Source organism: Gavialis gangeticus, unplaced genomic scaffold (assembly GCF_001723915.1).
Source record: "Gavialis gangeticus isolate Ggan-Ray unplaced genomic scaffold, GavGan_comp1, whole genome shotgun sequence".
NCBI classification, from domain to species: Eukaryota; Metazoa; Chordata; order Crocodylia; family Gavialidae; genus Gavialis; species Gavialis gangeticus.
In genome coordinates this window covers 10,671,177-10,676,741 of record NW_017728964.1, presented here as the reverse complement: position 1 = coordinate 10,676,741, position 5,565 = coordinate 10,671,177, and the positions used below count along the sequence as shown (strand labels likewise).

General features: G+C 41.1%; 1 long non-coding RNA gene across 2 annotated transcripts in view; it reads right to left on the bottom strand.

The window, feature by feature from the left end:
* LOC109287577 overlaps positions 1-5,565 on the bottom strand; it is a 294,027-nt gene that overhangs the window by 27,107 nt on the left and 261,355 nt on the right. Inside the window, exon 4 of one of the 2 annotated variants that reach the window (XR_002094905.1) lies at positions 332-2,717. The exons of the other annotated variant lie outside the window; for it this stretch is intronic. This is a non-coding gene — a long non-coding RNA (uncharacterized LOC109287577). Of the gene's footprint in view, positions 1-331; positions 2,718-5,565 lie in introns of those variants that run through there. 2 annotated transcript variants of the gene reach the window in all.

Genomic DNA, 5,565 nt, shown 5'->3' with positions numbered 1-5,565 from the left:
GCCATTGAAATCAATGGGAGATAAATACCTAATGGCCCATGTAGAAAGTACCTCCACCTGAAGGTGGAGCCATATGTTTATCTTACTGTTAAGGTGTTGCCTTGCTTTGATATTGTGTTATTTTCTTTAATTGGGAGGGCAGGGGACAAAATAAAGTGCTAGGTGTGTTTGTGTGGACTTGTTACCCTGCCATGTTCTGACAGATTCTTTGATTTCTATAGGCAAGTATTACAGTATCTTAAGTGCCCAGCCATACACACAGTGGAGTATATGGGAAATCTCTCATTGGAATCTACTGGAGCAGAAAAATATCCTACCACAGCACCAGGTAATAATTTTGCTTTAATTGCAGCATATATTCTTTATATACAGCCATAATTTTCAAGGATATATGGCTATATGCAAAGTGCATGGGAACAACAACAATCAATTTCTTGAGATAGAGGGAAATGAAATCAAAACCTAAGATCAAGGTGATATATTTAAATGATTCAAAAAGAAACAGTTGACAAATTTTCATCAAACTAAGAAGAAAGGTTCTCCTCTGCTTTCAGAGTAAACATTTCAGTTTTCAGGCCAATCCAATTCTACAGGTCAAAGTTATAAGGAAAACAAAACAGATTGTTATAATGGAAGCTGCTGCACTGTATATATGCAGAGGCTACCACCTCTCTATAATAAGGTAGTGTTCTAGGTCTTTTACTGACTTGAGCAATACTGAAACCATATTTAGTAACTGACAGATTAAAATGAGAATTGTGGAAGCATGAAGTCTTGTTATCTGCAAGATTTTCCACAGCTGAGGCTCAGACATGCACTGATTGGCAATTCAGATCATGAAGTTTGTCCCTGTGGAGCCTCCATATGTTTCTTCCCCTGGAGGAGCTATGAATGTTAATGCACCCCTTGGGGTGCAATGTGTGAATATCCTCCAGAGGATGAAATGAGAACTGACATTAATCGGCCACAGGTGCCCTTCGTAACTTTTAAACATTGTCCAATTCCGCTAAGAGTCAGGAAATATAAAGCCGTATTTAGTGTTGCTTATATGCGTAGCGATATATACATACCTCCCTAAAGATTTGCTATATGGAAATGTAACAGCTAATGAGAAAAAATTCCATATAACATAATACAAAACAGGAAAATGAATATATAGATTTTTCAAATGAGCTGCCACTTAAGGATCTTTGAAGAATATTTGGTACTACACTGAGAAACTAGTCTAACACATTCCTACAGAACCAGTATTTTTTTCTGTATTTCCTTTCCTCATGTGGTTCATCATTATCGTTTCCCATAATACTGGTGCATGAACTAACCACCTGCATAAAACTTTGTATCAGAGATCTGAGGGCTCTGCAAATGTTAGCAAAGCCTCCCAACACCCCAGCAAAGCAGGTTACTGTGTCTTGGAGTAAATGTCCCTGGTCTCACACATTGTCCAAGAAGTGTGTTATCCCGCGAGACTCTTGCTGTGGTCAGCAGGAATTTCTGGGTGGGAGAACAGGACTTGAACTTGTTGCAGGCTAACCCTCAATTCAAAGATGATCTCTACTATGGCTCATTGATGGGTCTTGAGGTGACTTAAGAATCCAATCCTTGAACGAACTACAGAACGAACTACAGATCCATCCGCAGACCTTCAGGTCTTTCCACAGGGGAGAGTAGGCCATAGGCCAGGATTTCTCTCCTTTTCCTTCTTTCGCTTTCTCTTTGCTGTTTTGAGGGTAAGATGCTTCATCTTGAAGCAGACTTCTCCTTGGTTGAGCTTGTGGTGCCATTGGAGTTGGTTAGCAGCCAGCTCTTGATATCATTGTCCATTTTCTTGAGATACGTCTTCAGTGAATTCTTGTAGCATTTCCTTAAGATCCCAGGCTGCAACCAAGTCAGGAGTAGAGCGCTTGGGTTGGGAGTTGAGAGTCAGATATCCACACACAATGTCCAGTCCAGGGAAGCTGGTGCTCGAGGATCACCAGCTCAATGGACAGCAGTAGGCCTATTGCAAAGGCAGCAGCAAACTGTTACCTTTGTACTGTAAATAGTTGGATATAAATGTCTGTACATAATGAAAGGTTGTTTCTACATTGCAAAGCTCAAGATACTACTACAGTTACTATCATTAATTACACTTTACAGATGGATGAACAGGAGGCATGGGGAGATCAAATACCTTGTTCTCAGTCATACAGTTAACTAATGGAAAAGACAGGCACAGATCATAGAGGTCCCATTCTCTGCTACCCATACTGCTGCCTTCTTTCTTGCATGCAGGAATATACAATGTTTCATCTGATATCATGCTATTATTTCTCATTAAAAGATTATTTTTCTGACAGGCTATGAGTACCTGTGCTTTGTCCAGAAAGTTATTCTTTTGATTTAAAAAAATATTTGGGATGAAGTTAAAGCCTCTGAGAGTGCATCAGGAGGGATTTCTAGGATGTCAAAGGTATGTGTCTGGTCCATGGTATACTTGACTATTAAGATTTTTGCTTTTTTGGCACTCAAAGGTCCAGTTTAAATAAACATCCAAATATTCTCATACCCGTTATACCAAACTGTCCCAAACTCCTGTATCTTCAAAACTGGCTGGAAAACTCATGAAAACCCCCCAAGAGGTATCTTCTAATTATAAGAAACCCAGGAAGTTTCCTATAATTCCTTTGTGAGATGGTGAAATGGTGATGGCAGCAAACACAATGTAGAATCTGACCCTGAAAAGATGTAAAACACAAATTGTATTACTGAATCCACTGAGATTAATCACATGCATAATGTTGAGCATGCATATAAATCTTTGCAGGATTGTAGCTTGCTTGCCATTTATTATGGAGAGATAGAATATGCTGTTTATAATGAGGAAATCAAATATCTGGATGCAACCTAAAATTAAAACAGAAGTCTTCAGCTTGTGTTCAACTCAGTGTTCTGGCAACTGAGTGGAGAATCTCATCCTCATGTAGCTACTCTTTTCCCCCGTGCCACTCCAATGGTTTTAAGGGATCATTCAATGCTAAAGGGACTTGCAAATGTTCCAGCTTTATTCTTTGGCCAGTTTCAATTCATCACACGTAACAAGACCCTCCTGAGATCCAATGTCTGGGAAGCTCAGCCCTTAATGGCAACATCCCCCATAACCTACCTTCCTTTCCATACCAACACCTGTTAATGATTAACACCCCCAACTCCCCTGTTATAAATGCTTACAGCTAACTTAACAGCTAAACTTAATACCAGTGTTCAGTTAGTGTCTGAGGTGCCCAGCATTATTGCTTGGACTGGTGGGACTCCCCCTAAACACCAGCACACTGCTGTCAGGAGGCAGCAAGTCCATATGACCTGTTTTTTTCCATACCTGGGGCTCTGCTTTTTCCACCAGCATGGTGGTAGCAAAACATCAGACCCTGTGCCCATTATGCCCTTCTCATCCAGGATTTGAAGGGGGATCACTTAATCCTCCTTAGCATGAGTCTGCCTGGAGTGAAAATACCATATGACCGTGGAACAACCTCTTCTGAGACCACTGCTGTTTGCAACTGTTATTTCCCATCACAGAGACATACAGCATCATTTTCATGAAGTGATGGCAGCTCCTGGGACCCTAAATCATATTGATTTTTTTGTTTGGCCTTATCTGTCTCTCTACTTCTGCAAGTCCCCAGTGACTCTGACATCAGTTTCTAACAGCGTAGGCATTCTTGTTTTCTTTTTTCTGTTGAACAAAATGTCAGCTGGTAACAATCCGTGCTTCATTGGTGCCATTCTATAATTTAACAGAGCTAAATATGGATCAGATCTGGACTCTGCAGTTTTTTTCAGTAGGTACTTTATTATTTTGACATCATTTTCCATCAGCCCATTGGATTGGGAATAATGGAGACCAGCAGTTACATGTCTAAACCTATATTTCATTGAATATAGCCAGAACTCATGCCCACTAAAGTGTAGTCTGTTGTAAGACATTATTTTATCAGGTAAATTATATGTGGAAAAAATAGATTTGATGTGCATAATACAGCTAAACATTTGATTAATTTCTAGTAAAGCTCTCTCAGGAAAGTGAGAATAATAGTCAAAAACAAATCCATACTTTTTCCTACAAAAACAAAACAAACTTTGTTTCAGCATCCAATTATACCCATATTTGGCCTACATCTGGGGGGTATTTTTGGCCTTTGAAATGTTCTTAATCATTTTTGTTTTAAATATATTATTCTGTGATAACTCAGAAATCAAGATTCTGGTCCATTTAATTCCACCTAGTACTGAAAGCTCACCTTTAAATTAATTATGAGATGTAGGAAACGTCTGTACTCATTACCCTGTATTGCCTATTCATTCTAAGAAGTAACACTGGCAGCAAAGTCCACAATTCATTTGAACCTGGATAAATATTTTTTCTAACTTGATCAATGATGCATACAAAATCAGTTTTATGTTTACCATCCCAGTACTTTGGGATTGGACCTTTTAAATTATACTCTTTCAGTTTCTCAAACCCTTTATTAAGAATTGCGTCCCATGTCCACTGGTATCTTTGGCACAGCAGTGCTCTCAGGTTACTAGCTTGGACAATGGGAGTAAAAACAAAATGTCCTATATAGTTCACAATCCAAGGAATCTGTGTACCTATTTCCTTGTCTTATGGGCCAGGTATCTGGTTGATAACCTCAACTTTATTGTGATCAATCCATACAGCATCTTGTGCTAGCTTTCTCATAGGCAGGGTATTACCAGTATAGGGAATTTACATTTTATTTTGCTTAGATTTAGCTCTCAGCTCTGCCACTTGCCAAAGCTGATTGGGACTTCTGGCCATGATCTTCTATGGGTTTTATCCAAGATAAAACATATTTATGTAGATCTTACTACCCCACTGCACCATTGAAAATTTCTTGTGTTTTCTACTGAAAAATGTTGGGTGTCAAATTATAACCCAATATGGAAGTCTTAAGCTACAGGACTGAATGTGAATGTGTGTTTTGGCTTTCGAAGGGTACTTGCTAGGCGTGTGCAAAGCAGCTAGTATTTGCTTTGGATTCAGATTTGGCTGATTCGGGGGACAGTGATTCAATTTGGTGATTTGAATCAACGTCCCAATTTGATTTGGCCGAATCAGCCAGGCCAGGCCCATCCCCTGCCCCTCTCCCAGCCCAGCAATGGCTGCCCCAGCTCCTGGCACTTGTTAAAAGAAAAGCCCTGGTGCTCACCAGGTGCTGCTGGGCAGGGATGATCCCTGCTGTTCCCCCACTGCCCCATGCTGCATGGGGGGCTCTACATGAGCCCCCAAAGCCCCGAGGCTGCACCAGGAGGGGTGAGTCCTGGGGCTTTTCTTGTTTGTTTGTTTTTTCTTAAAGGGCCAGAGCTGGCTCAGGCAGGGCACCCGTGGGGGGGCTGAAGGAGTGAGGGGCGGGTCGAGGGGCTCATGGCAGAGTCCCCCATGCAGTGGGGGAGTGGAGGCAGTGAGGATCACTCTCCCCACCCAGCAGCATCTGGTGAGCACCAGGGCTTTTATTTTTAAAGTACCGGGAGCTGGGGTGGAGGGCTGGGGGAGAGGGGGGA